Here is a 16,908-nt window from a genome sequence, read left to right as displayed (position 1 = left end):
CCATGTCTCTGCCTGGTGGCCTCGTGCCCACACCTCCGTGGGAGCAGCCTCCGCGTGTCCATTCCCGCCCCCGCCCCTCCCCTGGACCCAGCCTCCTGCCCCTGTCGCCCACCGGGCATGCCTGCTGAGGGCTTCCATTCAGACTCACAGTGGCCGTTTCTCCAACCTGCCATCCATGTATTTCTCCAGAGTATTATCATCATTTCAACATGGTATCCTTCCAAAACTGGCGAACAGGGGTCTCTTTTGTAGGAAGTGATCAGGGAGGGCACCACCCCTCCTGGCCAACCACATCTTGCTCATCCCTCCTTCTTCACATCCCTGCTTCAATGCCACCCCCTCCAGGAAGCCTGCCCTGACCACCAAGACGGGTGAGTCCCTCACTATATGTTCTCTTTCTTCAAAATATTTATCAAGATTCTGATCAATAAATGGTCTGTGCAATAATTAATCTGAGTCTTCTCCCTGCTAGAGAAGCAGCAGCAAAGCAATGGGTGATCTCTTGCTTGCATGGTACCTGTATGCAATAAGTACTCAATAAATGCTTGAACGGGAGAAAGCCAGGCACATTTATTCATTCAAGCATTTATAATGCTTGGTGAAAACGAGCCGTATGCAAATTGGAATTTGTATTACCTATCCTTATTTGTGATAAATTTGTACCAACAGCACCTATCTAGGAATCTTGCAGGCTAGACATACAGGGCCCACATCTTCTAGTTATTTCTTCATCACAAGTTTTTGCATTCATTTGGACTTTTTCAATACTGCATTCAAATATAATTTAGCCTGATTGCCGTTTGTTTTCACTCCCTTAAATTTTGCTCCTGCGGTGAGAACCTCCTGTGCCTGAACCCAGCCCCTGACCCCCGCCTTGGTCACCACCATGCAGCCAGCCGCCAAGCCACATACCTCGTGTTTCCGGCATCTCCGGCCACTTGCAGACTTGCAGGAAACACCTCACCTCTGGGTATGGGGCTGGTGTGGTGAGAAGCTGCCGAAGGTGCAACCCAGAAGATGCATCGTGGAAATGCAGAGGAGATACCACCCAGGGGATGAACTGTGACCAGAGGGAAACAGGAGATGGGAGGGAGCCAGGCACACGAATTCCCTCTTCGCCTTCACTCCCAGTGACTCAGAGACGCAGTTTCTGCAGGCACAGCCCATCTGGAGAAGACCACAGAGCCAAGCAAAGCCACCTACCGAGTCACCTGCTGTGTCTGTCCGTCACCACGCAGGACCGCACGTGGCTTCCCATCCCTCCTTGCCTTGCTTCCCCCCGCCTCACTCTCTCTGCCCAGTTTGCGCCTCCCAAATAAAACATCGGCACTTTCATCCTTGCCTCGAGCCCTATTTTCTAGACAGTCTGGGCTATGACAGGTCTGCGTTTGGATTTTCTGTTTTGTTATCTTGATCTATTTTGTGGCTTTAAAATGTGTTTCAATATCTAATACAAATTCTCCATCTCTCTTTTTCCCCCCAAAAATGTCCTTGCCTATTATTAATCATTTAATCATCCAAATGAACTTCCCCAGAAGTTGAATTCTGGGGGAAAGAAATGCCTTTCTATTTTTTAAGTCATCTTCACATTTATTATCCTTTTCTAAATCCAACACAAATATTTATTAACAGCTTGGATGAAAGCACAGTGGGCTCTGGGGCTCTACGGGATCCCAAGGGAATTGTATTCTAACCGGGGCAAGAAAGGGAATGATAAACGACCTTTGTGTAAGCCCTCAGGGTAGATGGCAGTAGCCCTGGTTTGCATAGAGCCGGACCCAGAAGTTCCAGAACTGCCTGAGAGGAATGGTGGGGGGAGCCCCGGTTAAGGCTAGAGCCCTGGTCCCCCAACCCCCAAGTCTCTGGTCTGTACACTTGCCACCTGGAAGAGTGATGACTGCAAAGGCAGTGAGCCTCAGGAGGGTGTGGTGATGTCACAGGAGGCTTCACGAAGAACAGATAAGATTCAAGGAAATGAGGAAACATCCTTCCGAGGAAAGAGAACATCTGTGGAAGATTCCAAAAGCAAATGGAATTGGATTCCAGAGAGGACCCGGAAGCATCCAGACCCCAGTGGACAAGGCACACATAGAGCAGGCACGCATGAGTCCTGCGGGTGCACAGCTGGTGGGCAGCCATGGCTTCCTGTCCTAAGTGCTCACTCCTGTCCCCTGAGAATTCTCCTCTGAACCCCCTCCCCTTGGCCGCAGAATAGGCAGAGCCCTCAGCTTGTCCCACACACTGTTTGGTGGCCCGTGTCTCCCAGCCAAAAGTTTCCAGGGAGATGGTCCAAAGCCAGGACAGCAATGCCCCACCCTTGTTTTGCAGGATTTTTAAAATCATCTTCAAATGTGCGATTTTCTTGAGCCTCTCAAAACAAAATTTGACTTGAAAATAATACCTCTTATTATGGTAGTGGTCTGCGTGCTTCTTAAAAATTCTCCAATCGGGGCTTCCCTGGTGGCGCAGTGGTTGAGAGTTCGCCTGCCGATGCAGGAGACGCGGGTTCTGTGCCCCGGTCCAGGAAGATCCCGCATGCCGCGGAGCGGCTGGGCCCGTGAGCCATGGCTGCTGAGCCTGCGTGTCCGGAGCCTGTGCTCTGCGACGGGAGAGGCCACAGCAGTGAGAGGCCCGTGTACCGCAAAAAAAAAAAAAAAAAAATTCTCCAATCGAAAATCGAGTCACACGACGATGGGATGACAATGTCTCATCCATGCAGTCCCGTGCACAGGACTCATCGTGGGCGCCACCTCCAAGAAATGTAGGACCCGGCTCCCCTTTGTGGGCGGGGACGTCTCCCTGCGTCCTGAGCAGTTATCACAGTACCCGGAACGTCGTGGACGCCTCAGTGAGTGAAAGAATGAGTAAACTAATATGAACCACGGAGCAGACTCTGAGCCCCTGGTGCCGTGTGAGAAAAGTGCCAGGGAAACACAGGAGAGGGAACAGCCACACACGCAGGGGACATGTTGAAGCCTCTTCACCCAATTCCTGCTCAGCAGCAGGGGACCGGGACGGCCCGTATCATCCAAGGAGCAGTGTGAAATGATGAACCAACCTCGATTCCTCAGAAGGCAAATGCCACCTTAGGGGATGCGAGTGTGTGTGGGTGGGGGGAAGGGACAGATTCCTGAAACAGGACTTTTTTAGAACCCTCTGGAAGATCCTGATTTGGATATTTCAAGGAGCTGGGAAGGCCTTTGCCAAAGCGTGAGGCTAGAGCCGTGAGTGTGCTTTGAGCCTGCAAAGTGGTCCGAGGTAACTGGAGCCAGTGACTGCACAGCATGCGGCCGGGAGGGAGGGAAGGAGGGTCGGGGAAGCCAAGGAGGAAAGCATGGGCGGAAGAATGGATGACCTTGAATGCTGGCGGAGGGGGAGGGGGGCCTCTGAAGGTACTCTGGGTGCCCCTACACTGCCTCCAAGAGAAAGGCTCCGAGAGGTACGTTCATCCCTCAGCTATTGGCGGTGCGCTTCCTATGGGCCAGGCGCTGCTCTGGTGCTGCAGACGCAACACTGGGCAAGAGAGGTGAGATGCCTGCCCTCATGGTGCTGACGTTCTAACAAGGAGATGAAGCCTTCTGGACGTAAGAGCTTTGAAGAAATGCAACACTGTGGTGTGATAGAGAGATAGCCCTCAGGAAGTCAAGACCCAAGTGACAAACTGCATTTCGCGAGCAGAGGGAACGGCAAGTGTTAAGGCTCAAATTTAAGGAGCTAAAAGGTCAGTGGCTGGAGGCTCCCAAGCGTCAGAGGAAGTGGCGTGGGGTCAGAGGTCAGGCCTGTCTGAATCATGGAGGTCTGCGGAGGCTGTGATGAGAGGTAGGGGGTTATTCTAATGCAATGGGGAGCTATTGGAAGGGTTTAGGCAGGGTGGTGGCAGGACCAGATTTCTGTTGTAATGATCATTCTCTCTCCCATGTGAAAACACGGGGAGAAGGTGGTGTCCGCAAGCCACGAAGAGCGCTCTCGCCAGGGCCTGACCCTGCTGGCACCCTGATCTCAGACTTCCAGCCTCCACAACTGCAAGAAATTTCATTTCTGTTGTTTAAGCCTCCCGGTCTGCGGTATTTTGTTATGGGAACTTGAGCTGACTAATATAGGGGTCCTCCTGCCATATGGCACTCTGCCCCACTCCACTCTCTTTCCAGAGAATGCCATGGAGTGCTGGGATTGAGGGGAGTCCAACTTTCAGAGTGTCAAACTCCACAGAAGCCAACAGCCCCAGCCCGCACTGTGCGCCCTGTAGCGGGGGACCTTCTCACCCTTCCCAGCTCTAGTGCCAACTCGTTCATGTGTTTCATTATAATCCCCATCATTACGGGGCATCCAAAAGCTCCCACAAGCTTCTTCCCTGAACACAGAAAAAGAGAAAGAAAAAACACCTCCACCAAAGATCTCAGAAAAATGCATAAGTGGTCTCAGATACTCCAAATGAGCTCAAGCAGGGGGGTGTCGAGACCTTCACTCTTGCAATTTTGAGTCACAAGATCTGGCCGTGCACACCAGGCCGATTGCGGGGCTGTTGTTTTTGTCCTTTGATATGGCAATCCACCAACATTCATATGCACGTGTATAGGGCACATGAGTACAAGATGAAAGACGCAACAACTGCGTAGGGAGTAAATCTGCGTCAGCGTTTAGACTCTACAAGGTGGTCCTACATTGATTGCTATGACTGCAGCCCACAATGCCAATGCAAGACCCAGAAATGTCCACACTTTTCTTTCCAGGATTCTGCAAGATGCAGAGCTTCACTATATCTTGCTACTTGGATCTGATACCTTGTCCCAGGTGGGCATGTGGACGAGATGTCTAAAGAGGGAGCGTTGACCCTGAGGTGGCAGGACAACCAACCTCATTAACAGGGTACACGAGCAAGCCCAGAAGCCAGCACAGCCTCTTCACACACCCGCTCGTTCAACATCAGCCAGCACCGTGACTAGAAAAGCCATCTTGACACAGCTGCTGTCACGATGGGGACCTCATGTGCATATGCCGTGTTGCATGTGCACGTGTACAATGATGTCACAGGGTTGCCTATGCAGGGAAAGTGTAGGACATGCATGAAGCATCTGTCAGAGGCAACTACCTCTTCTACAGGTGTGTCCTCACATCTGGACCACCCCCACCCAGCCCGGATTTTACCCCCTAATGACCCTTCTGGCTCCCAGACCATGCCCAGGTGACCAACCATCCTGTTTGCGTGGAACCGAGGGGTTCCCTGGATGTGGACGTTCAGTAGCAAAACCCAGAAAGTCCTGGGCAAACCGGGATCAGTTGGTCAAAGCCCAAGGGCCCGGGAGACGAACAGCCCACAGTGCAAAGCCTGGGGCCTCCAGGACAGAGTGGAGCTGCCTTGCACTGCTGGGGTCCCCTCTTGCCTGAGGACCGGGCAGTGATGGCCAGTCCCCTATCAGGGCCGAGGTGCTCTGTGGACCTTTTTGGCTTCATAGGGTTCCTCAGTCTCCCTCAGGACCCCTTTCTTGCTGAGAGTTGCTCAAACTGTCAAACACCTCACTACCCCAGTGGTTTCCGCTCAGAACCATGGAGGCAGGCAGGTGTGGACGGTGATTTCTTGCAGGCTCTGACTTACGGAGGGACCCGGGCCACAGAAGAGAGGCCAGCAGGCAGGCGATGCCACAGCTCCCGGGTCTGCAGGAGAGGCAGGAGGGAGCCCTGGGCCGGCTCAGGCACTTGTGTGCTTTTGGAAACCCAAGCCCTGACTGTGGACAAAGGGCACCATCCCAGAGTCTGTGTAGGAAGGTCCCAGACCCACGTGGCTGGCATTGCAAGGTCAGTGTTTGTCCTTCCCCAGCAGGCCACCTGCCGCCTCCCCAATCCACTTGACCTTCAGACGGAATGGCTTTCTTCAGCCTGGTTTTCCATATGGCAACCTTTCTGAGAATCAGGACAGAGTCTCCAAAGGAAATGACGTAACAGATCAAGAGAATTTCTTCTCAGGGATATGGGGGACTCTTCTAGAGTTTAAATCCGGGGCACCCCTGGTAATGCAGCAAGTCGGCAACAGAAGCCTATTCTTAGGTGAAGGTTATACCCCCAGACCTCCCCCTCCCAGGTGAAGGCCACAGGCGGGTCCCAGAATGCAAGGACATCCCTGAGACAGGCGGTCACACTGCATAAACCCAGCTCCAGAAACTCTCAGCAAAGGGACCCTCTGTACCTGGTGCAGCTAAACTCCAATCCACCACACGGCGGGGGTTGGGGGGGGGGCTTTCTGGAAAGCAGCGGCCCTGGACTGTGTGCAAAGCAACATTTAACCTGATGCTGAAGGCTGCATATTCCCACTACTGCATACATTACCCTTTATCTAATTCAACTGGGCCCCAATCCTACCGAACGGCCAATTAATAAGGCAGTATTGGAAAGGTGGGTTGTTCCCGTAGTTGGACACTGTGGCAGCCCCCTGTCCTTGCTTTCACCATCTTCCTATTAGCATGAAAACTTTGTCCCTGCCTCACCAGAACGTCAAGGCGAGCCAATACCTGCTGGGAAGCAGAGACGGCGCCCTATAGAATGGCCTGAGGGACAAAGAGAGTTTGCGGGAGGCACAGTCTTCTTCATGGGCCCAAGGACAATAAGCAAGAGGCCCCTGGGCCCTGACTTTGTCTCTCGGCTCTCGGACCTACAGACGTCCTACAGGGCATAGGCCCTGTCGAGGCAGCAAGAGCGCCAGCTCAGCGGCCCTTCCTCAGTGGAGTCACTCAGGAAACATCCCTGCCTTCCAGCCTCCCCCCAGCCAGGGAGGCAGGCCTTGGGCAGGGCGTGAGCTGGACTCCAGGAAGTGGCTGCCGTGCGGAGCTGAGGCTTCATCCCTTTTGAAGGGTCAGGTGTGCCCTGTTACAGGCTGCTCCAGCTGCCAATCATGGGAACAGGTGGAGGAAAGAAACAGAGTTTAGGGAGCGTGCTTTTCAAAGGTAAGATCTTAATGATGCAAATGCATGTTTCAGCAAGTAGGGGCCAAGGGCAGTCGGCAAGATCTCTGTGCACCTGACCACCGTCCCCTCTCCCTACCCCTCCTCTCTCTGCCCCCACTCTGCTCTCAATAAGCAATAAGAAATGTCTAGGCTAATAACTTGATCATCAGCGTAAGTCAAGCACTTCCACAGAGCCCAGGGAAGGGGTGGGAACACATGGCGTGGACACTTCCCATCTATGCCCTTCTCCATCCCCCGTCACTGGGCCATCTATGATCAGCAAAGCGCCATCAGAAACTCCTGAGGAGAAAAGAGGCAAAATGCCTATGGGAGCCAGGCAGGCAACCCAAAGGAGTGATGCCAGCCAAGTGTACGAAATACAGCCGTGAAAATCCAACTTTATGTGGACCGCCACTCACAGCAGGGCTAGGAGAAGGTACAGAGCTGTGGGGACCAAGGCAAACGACAGAGCATGGCCTCGCCTGAAAGGAGCAGCCCTATTCGGCACCCCAGTCGTGTTCATGTGGGAATCTCTGGATTTTTTTTCAAGAGAAGTCAGAAATTTGGATTTTACGTGCAAACTTGCGATTTGTAAAGGCTGCAACCTAATTCAGGTTTTGCTAAAAGAATGAAGAGGGAAAGAAAGAAAAAGAGAAACAGAGAGAGACAGAGAGAGAGAGAGGAAGAAAGAAAAAAAGGAAGGAAGAAAGAGAGAAAGAAAGGAAGAAAGAGAGAAAGAAAGGAAGAAACAGAAAGAAAGGAAGGAAGGAGGGAGTGAGGAAGGAAGGAAGGAGGAAAGAAAGAAGGAAGGAAGGAAGGAAGGAAGGAAGGAAGAAAGAAAGGAAGAAAGAAAGAGAAAGAAAGAAAGAAAGGAGGGAACTACCTCGACCTGAAGACAGCCCATGGACCATCTGTTTGCAACCTCTGTAGTCCCCAGGGAAAGCCAACTAGTAAGGGATCCTGGGCAGGCTAAAACCCCAGTGCAGGCCCTGACTCAGGGATCTGCCCTCCCGGGAACTGGCATGCCCAGAACCCCTCTTCTGGTCTGTGAGACTTGATCTTGGAGAACAATAGAGAGACCAGGGAGAGAGGACCTTGTCCAGCTCAGGCGGCTCACTGCTGGTACACTCTACACAGTGAGCTTTGCAGGGGTGCTGGGGGGCGGATGGAGGGGCCCATCCACATGCAGCGGGAGCTGGAGGAGGATGTGAGTTCCCCTCTCCATGGCCCCGCTGTCAACCCAGTTGAAAAAGGTATTTGAACGAATTAAATTCCACGAAAAAGTTGTTTCCCTGTCAAGGCAGCACCTATTTCCAAGTGTCTATGATTGACATGACCCTTCATGTGTGTTTTTAAACGAGACCATTTTGTGTGCAAATATGGCAGGAAAAAGAATTCCTTGGTCCAGCGATCCTGAGGCTTCCTCTCCTGGTGAGACGCCCAGAGATGAAATTGCCCTTGAATGTTATCCTCTTCTTCTATTATTTTTATCTTAGGTTCCAGACCACAAATGAAACACATTGGGGAAATAAGATTCTGCCACCACTTCTGGATGCCTGTCGAAGGTGCTTGCATCCTGGCTGAACCAGTGGCCTTCCCCGCGCCCCGTCAAGCTGTCCTGGCCACAGCTGAGGTAGAAGAGGACCAGTGCTGTAACCAGGGGGACTCCAGGCTCCAACTTTGGGTCTCTTCTCTCTAGCCATGGACAGAGGCTGCCACCTGTGCAATGCACAGAGTCCCTCACTCAGAAGGGCTCTGCACTGGGTTGAAGAATCTGTGGCTGTGTCTTGAAATTCTTAATTTTGTTAACAAGGGGCCCTGAATTTTCATCTGACCCTGGTCCCCACAAATCATGCAGCCAGTCCCGCCCTGAAGGGCGCACACCGTGACAGCTGCCCTGCTAAGGGGCTCAGCTCTTGAGGGAATTCCCTACCCCAGAAGGTGAAGGTACATTTACTCTGAACTGGGGGCCACCATCACATCCAAGGAAGCCTCATCTAAAGCTGTTTTTTTGTGTGGTTGTGTAAGGAGCCCAGAAGCCTGAAGAGGGAGAGAAAGTATGCATAGACACAGCGTTGGAAAAGCAGAGCTCGCTGTGGGCTTCCTGGAGGAGGGGACCCAGAGCTGGGAATGAATTGGACAGATAGGCAGGGTCTGGAGGAGCCATGAGGATGGAAGGTGGGGTATGTGGTGCACAGGAAGCAGAAGTGGGATCAGCAGGCCGGGGCCCCTTGATTGTGGGCGAGGTCTTGGAACCCCTGTCCCCAGCCACCCCAGCCACTGAGCAGTGACTTCACTCATCCTCCCAGGGCCACGGCACCTGCCACCCCTCAAGCACCCCCAGCCCCTCATCTCTCTGCACAAAGGCTGCTCTAATTCCCCTTGCAGCCCGGGTGAGAGGCAGTCAGGGAACAATGCTATCTGCGCGTGGTGGCGCCCAAAATACGACTGTCATTTATTTCGTTATATGAAATTAGAGCACGCCTTGTAGCCATAATGAATCATTTCCTTCTTGCCTCGGCCATGGTGTCAGGCAGGAGCTCAGCACCTCCCATTCAGGGCCTTTCACTTCATCGCAGGCTAATAATAACCCACCCGGGTGAGCACACATCTTCCCAAGACAATGGAGGGCCCAGACGGGCATCGTGGGCAGGAGAGCAGTGCCCGCAGGGGAGGGGGAAAGATCAGGGTGTCATGGCAGGAAGAAGACAATGTCCATGGGGAGGGGAGGGAAAGCCTTAGGGCGGTGGCTCCGGTGGGAACCTGGGTCCCCCAGGTCCCTTTTCCAGCTGCTCCACCTGATGGGGGCAGGGAATAGAGCCCACTCCTAGGCTGCCCTTCTACTAGCACTTTTTTCAATCATTGCCCAGGTCCAGCTCAGAAGCCTCCTTCTTTGTTTTTTTTTTTTTTGTTTTTTTTTTTGGCGGTACGCAAAAAGACCTAACATTCATTTCACCAGGGCCTCTCACTGTTGTGGCCTCTCCCGCTGTGGAGCACAGGCTCCGGATACACGGACTCAGCGGCCATGGCTCACGGGCCCAGCCGCTCCACAGCATGTGGGATCTTCCCGGACCGGGGCACAAACCCGTGTCCCCTGTATCGGCAGGCGGACTCTCAACCACTGCGCCACCAGGGAAGCCCTCAGAAGCCTCCTTCTTGAGGAAGCCGTATCCTGATCCCCCACCACCACTAGCACCCGCATCTTCCATTCGAGTGTGAGCTTTCAAGGCATTAACTGTTTCCACAGCCTTGTCCCAGTCCTGCCCAGGCCTGGAGCTGCCCGGAGTTGGCCTCACCTCTCTCATCTCACATCCCTGCCCAGTGTGGGCTCACTGTGTGCCCAGTGGCAGACGCTCAGTACATGAGTAAGTGTGTCCTGATGGGGTCAAACCTCCAGTTGTCTCCCACTGGGACTGTGACCAGGAGCCCCATCTCATCCTGGGCAGGAGAAGCAAGGCCCAGACCCTGTCCCCTAGAACCTCCTCCTCCAGGACAAGGCAAGGCCAGCCAGGGGAAATTATAGGGTCTACTCAGACACTGTGATTACTGTCTCTTCCACTAACTATAACTTAAGATCTTTTAGTCACCGTATCTGCAGGAACAGGCACAGAGCCAGTTTTGTTGAATGAAAGAGTAAATGAATAAATGAATGAGCACCAAAGGCCATGTGCCAAAGGACAGAGAACAAACCGCAGGGGTGAAGTGATCAGAGAAGGGAGGCTGCTCACTGGTCCCAGAGGCAGACTGGGTTAGGACCTCAAGACCCAAGAAATGTAGTCAGTTCCCTTGGTTTTCCTTTTGCTTCATATATGTTAGACTTGGAAGAGAAGAAGTCAAAAATCTGGAAGCTACAACAGGCACAGACACAAAACAAAAGCCCCAACAAAAGCCTGATCTCTCTAGTCAAAGGACAAAGAAAGGGGCAGCTTAGTAAGACCAAAAACTTTTATACAATAACCAGTCTACTCCACCCAAACACTAGAAGGAAAGAAAACAAAAACTCTGGCCCCACTCATACCCATACCCACAAAGACCAAATGGGGGAGTCTAGACTTCCATCCTCAAGAGGCTATAACAAGGAACCCCAGAGTCCCCACTGAGGTAATGTCAGAGAAGGACAGGTATGGAAACAGGATCTTCATCCCCACTGGGCTCCCTCTCCCAACAGTGTCAGTGGAGACTGTGGGGAGCCTGAACTTCACCTCTCTCTTGCCAGTAACCAAAACACCCCTCCCAGTCTTGATGGAGTCAAAGCAGGCCTAGTGGAGAATCAAGACTTTCATCATCACCCAGCAAACAAGGCCACGTCATCACGGTATCAGTGGTGCCCACATGGGGAGCCAGTTTTCCTACCCACACCCAAAAGTAGTAAGGATCCTATTCCCTCCAAAGGCAACAGAGTGGGGAACTTGGAGGTAGACTATATCAGATAAAATAGACTTCAGAGCAAAGAAAATTATCAGAGACAGAGATATTATATCATAATAAAAATGTTGATTCACCAAGAAGATATATCAATCCTAAATGTGTACGCACCAAACAGAACTGCAAAATATGTGAACTCAAAACTAATGGGCAGCATCCCCCCTCCCCTACTAGAGCAGTGGCAGAGAAAACCATCTAAAACAAAAGATTTAAGCAAGATCCAGAATCTCCTAAGATAATGCAAATTCCCAGGTTTCAATAAAAAGTCATCATCATACCACAAAAAAGAAAGGTCTCAAACTGAATTTAAAAAGACAATCAGGGGCTTCCCTGGTGGCGCAGTGGTTGAGAGTCCGCCTGCGATGCAGGGGACACGGGTTCGTGCCCCGGTCCGGGAAGATCCCACATGCCGCGGAGCGGCTGGGCCCGTGAGCCATGGCCGCTGAGCCTGCACATCCGGAGCCTGTGCTCCGCAACGGGAGAGGCCACAACAGTGAGAAACCCACGTACTGCAAAAAAAAAAAAAAAAAAAAAGAAAAAAGACAATCAGATGCCAACAACAATATGAAAAAAATGTCAGAATTATCTGACAAAGATTTTAAAGCACTCATCACTTTTTAAATGCTTCCATGAGCAATTACAAGCCCATTTGAAATAAATGAGGGGAAGAAAGAATCTCAACAGAGAAACAGAAGATATAAAGAAGAACCAAAGGGCAATTTTAGAACTGAAAAATACAGTACCAAAAAAACAAACTCAGTAGTTGGGCTTAAGAGCAGAATGTAGAAGAAAGAGGAAATAATTAGTGCACTGGAAGAAAGGACAATAGGCATTACCCAATCTGAACAATAGAGAGAAAAATAGACTGAAAAACTAGTAGAGCCTCAGGGTCCTGTGGGATTATAACAAATGACCTAAGATTCATTTCACCAGAGTCCTGGAAGGAGAGGAGAAAGAGGACAGGACTGAAAAGTATTCAGAGAATGACACAGCGACCTAAGACAGCAGGCCACATCAGCCGGGCATGGCAGCATGGAGCTCAGCCTTGGCAGCACCTCTGCTCTGTGGAACCTGCCGGCTTCCTCTTCTCCACTGTGCCCAGTGAATGTTTGCCTTGCAGACTGAGGGGGGAGATCAAAGAGACCCAAATTCTCAAAGAAAAGTTTCCTCGAGCTACAGCTATCAAAGTCACTGACATTTCAGGAGACTGTAGGACAATGTATGAAATTCAAGTCAAATCGGAAGAATTTAAGGAGAAGAGAACTGTCCAGCAGCACCAGATGGTAAATCAGACACTAAAAGAAAAGATCAAATGTATGCATGGATTGTGGATATTTACCTCTGTCTCCAGACACTGACCACGTCCTGGCTACATAGATATTGCTGCTGAAAACTTGGATGAATCTTATTGCCACCATTCTTTCCTAGGCATATGACAAAAAATTTATCTATTTTATTCATAGACATTTCCATATTGTAATTATAGAAGAATATGGTATCTATTTAGATGTTAATTAAAGGCGACAGACAATTAAAAATTTTTTTCATTACAAAAAAAAAGTATTCAAAGAAAGAGTGGTTGAAAACTTCCCAGGTTTGACAAAAGACATAAACCTTCAGATTCTAGGAGCTAATTTTACCCAAAGAGTATAAATACAGAAAAAGCCATACAAGACACACCATAAATAAACTTCTGAAAGCGAAAGACAAAGACAAAATCTTGAAAGCAGCCAGAGAAAAATGATATGTTAATACTGGGGGAAAGCAATGAGAATAATAGTAGATTTCTCATCAGAAACTATGGAGGCCAGTGGAAGTGACGCAATGTTCTTCAAGTGCTGAAAAAAAGGCTGCCTTACCCAAAATTTTATACCCAGCAAAAATGCCCTTCTTTAATTAAAGGGAAATCAAGACATTCTCCAGTGAAAATAAACTAAGAGAACTTGTCCCCAGCAGACCTACCCTAAAAGAAAGGCTTAAAAAGTTCTGTAAAGAGAAAGGATGCTACTAAACAAAAAAAAAACCTTGGAACATGAGGAAAGAAGAAAGAATACAATGAGCAAAAATGTGGATAAATACTATAAGTTTCCCTTCTCTTGAGTTTTCTAAACATGTTTGATTATCAAAGCAAAAATTACAATACCGTTTGATGTAGTTCTAAATGTATGTAGAGAAAATATTTTAAACAACAATATTATAAGTGGAGAAAATAAAGACAGTTAAAGGGAGGTAATGTTTCTATACTTTATTCAAACTGGTGAAATGATGATATTCTAAGTTATATGTCAAGCATGTAATGCCTAGAGCAACCACTAAAAAAGTTACACAAAGAGATACACTCAAAAACATTACAGATAAATCAAAGTGGAATTTTTTAAATGTTCAAACTAACCCACAGGCACACAGAAAAAAGAAAACAGAGAAACAAGCCACAGAAAATAAACGAAAGACAATGGCGGAATTAAGCTCTAATATATCAATAATTATATTAAATATAAATGGTCTAAGTATACCAATTGAAAGAGGTGGCAGAAATGGATTAACAAACATGACCCAACTACATGCTGTCAACAAGAAACTCATTTCAAATACAACAACATAGGCAGGTTGAAAGCAAAGGGATGGAAAAAAATATATCATGCAAACATTAAATAAATAAAAGGAGTATAATAATATCAGATTACATAGACTTCAAAGAAAATTACTATAGATAGAAAAGGATAATAATGGTAAAATGATCAGTCCACCAAGAATGCATTCTGTTTTTCTATTTTTGTTTTTTTTTTGGCCATGTGGCACAGCATGTTGGATCCTAGTTCCCTGACCGGGGATTGAACATGTGTCCTCTGCAGTGGAAGAGTGGAATCTTAACCACTGGACGGCCAGGGAAGTCCCAAGAATGCATTCTTATATACATTATTCTTGTATACTTGTGTATACACTTAGAATGTGTATATATCCTAAATGTGTTTATACCAAACAAAAGAGCTGCAAAATATAAGAAGTAAAAACTGACAAAACTGAAAGGAAAAAGAGATAAATCCACAATTATAGTTGAGTGCTTTAAGTCTCCTCTCTCAGAAACTAGACAGAAAAGCAACAAGGATATGGAAGAACTCAACACCATCAACCAAGAAAATGAACTGACATTTAAAGAACAATCCACACAACAGCAGAATACACATTTCTTTCAAGTGTCCATGGAACATATAGAAAAATAGGGTATATCCTAGGCCATGAAAAAAAATCTCAACAAATTTGAAGGAATTTAAGTCATTCAGAGTGTGCTCTTCAACCACAATAAAACCAAATGGAAATCAATAGCAGAAAGATAACAGAAAATTTTCCAAACATTTGGAAACTAAACAACACACTTCTAAATAACCCATGGATTAAGAAAAAAGTCTCAAGGGAAATTTTTTTAATGAAACAATGAAAATGAGAATACAACAATCAGAAGTTGTAGGACACAGCTAAAGCAGTGCTGAGAGGGAAATTTATAGTACTGAATGCATACATGAGAAAAGAGGAAAGGTCTCAAATAAATAATCTAAGCTCCCACATATAAAAGAAGAGCAGAATAAACCCAAAGGAAACATACAGATGGAAGGAAATAATAAGGTAAGAACATAAATAAATGAAATTAAAACAGAAAAACAATAGAGAAGATCAATGAAACAAAAAACTACTTCTTTGGAAAGATCAATAAAATTGACAAATCTCTGGCAAACTGACCAAGAAAAAAAAAAAGAAAGAAAAAAAATTAGGAAAACACAAATTGTCTTAATAGGAATAAAACAGAGGATATCACCACAAACTCTGCAGATATAAAAAGAATGATAAGGCAATATGTAAACAACTCTATACCCATCAATATGACAACTAAAATAAAATGGGTTGATTCCTCAAAAAACACAAGGTACCGTAATTCACTCAATATGAAAACAAGAATGTGAATAGCCCTATAATGATTAAGAAATTTGAATTTGTGATTTAAAATTTCTAAAAAGGAAACCTCCAGGCCCAGATAGTGCTACTGATGAATCCTATCAAATGTTTAAAGAAAAATTAATGCTATTCTATAGGATTTCTTCCAGAAAATAAAGAGAAGGGAACACTCCCCAATTCATATTATGAAGCTTATATTACTCTGATGCCAAAACCAAAGACTATGAAAGAAAGAGAGGCGGGAGGGAGAGAGAGAGAGGGGGAGGGAGGGAGAGAGTGGAGAAAGGAGGGAGTGAGAAGGGGAGAGAGGGCGAGAGAGAGGAAGGAAAGAAAGAAACTACATGAATGTAGATGCAAAAATCCTTCACAAATATTATCAAATAGAATTCAGCAATATATATAAAGAATTACACACAGTAACCAAGTGGGATATGTTCCATGGATGCAAAGCTGGTTCAGTATTAACAAGCCTAAAAATAAAAATCAGGGGCTTCCCTGGTGGCGCAGTGGTTGAGAGTCCGCCTGCCGATGCAGGGGACACGGGTTCGTGCCCTGGTCTGGGAAGATCCCACATGCCGCAGAGCGGCTGGGCCCGTGAGCCATGGCCACTGAGCCTGCACGTCCGGAGCCTGTGCTCCGCAACGGGAGAGGCCACAACAGCGGGAGGCCCGCATACCACAAAAATAAAAAAAATAATAAATAAAAATCATATAATGATATTAATTGATGTTGAAAAAGTATTTGATAAAATTCAACATCCATTTATGATATTTTTAAAAAGAATGATGCTCTCAAAAAACTAGGAATAGTGGGGAACTTACTTGACTCGATAAAGGGCATCTATAAACAACCTACAGCTAACATTGCAGTTAATGGTGAAAGACTGAATGTTTTTCCCCTGAGTTCTGGAACAAGGCAAGGCGTCACTCTCACCATTCTTATTAAACATATTGGTGAAAGTTCTAGCTAGTGCAATAATGAAACAAAAAGGGAAATAAAAGACATGCAAATCAGAAGAGAAGAAACAAAACTGTTTCTATTAGTATTTGTAGATGACCTGATTATCTATGTAGAAATCTACAAAAATTCTCTTAGAAATAACAAGTGAATTCAGCAAGGTTGCAAGATACAAGGAAACATGCAAAACTCAGCCGCATTTCTATATACTAGCAGTAAACACATGAACACCAAAATGTTTAATATAATAATTGCTCAGATATAATTTATAATTGCTCAGAAATAATATATTAAGATGTAAATCTAACAAAACATGTACAAGGCTTGTGCAGACAACTACACAATGCTGATGAAAGAAATCAAAGAAGATCTAAATAATCATTCAAGGATTAGAAAACTCAACAAAGAGATCAATTCTCCTCAAATTGATACACAGTTTTAATGAAATTTCTATCAAAATTCTAGAAAGACAAAGACATACATATATAATACACACACACAATGGTATTCTAAAATTAATTTCAAATGCAAAGGAACTAGCATAGCTAAAACAATTTTAGAAAAAAGGAATAAAGTGAATGGAATTGGTCTACCCAAGTTCAACATTACTGTACAGCTACAGTGATCAATACAGCATACTGGC

At 47.2% G+C, this 16,908-nt stretch overlaps 1 pseudogene; it reads left to right on the top strand.

Annotated features, from left to right (window-relative positions):
* The first annotated feature begins 12,384 nt into the window (after positions 1-12,384).
* Positions 12,385-12,883, top strand: LOC132510043 (bolA-like protein 3; annotated as a pseudogene).
* The last annotated feature ends 4,025 nt before the right edge of the window (positions 12,884-16,908 follow it).

The sequence above is a fragment of the Lagenorhynchus albirostris genome, chromosome 19, assembly GCF_949774975.1.
Source record: "Lagenorhynchus albirostris chromosome 19, mLagAlb1.1, whole genome shotgun sequence".
Lineage (NCBI taxonomy): Eukaryota > Metazoa > Chordata > Mammalia > Artiodactyla > Delphinidae > Lagenorhynchus > Lagenorhynchus albirostris.
This window is presented reverse-complemented; position numbering and strand designations above follow the sequence as displayed.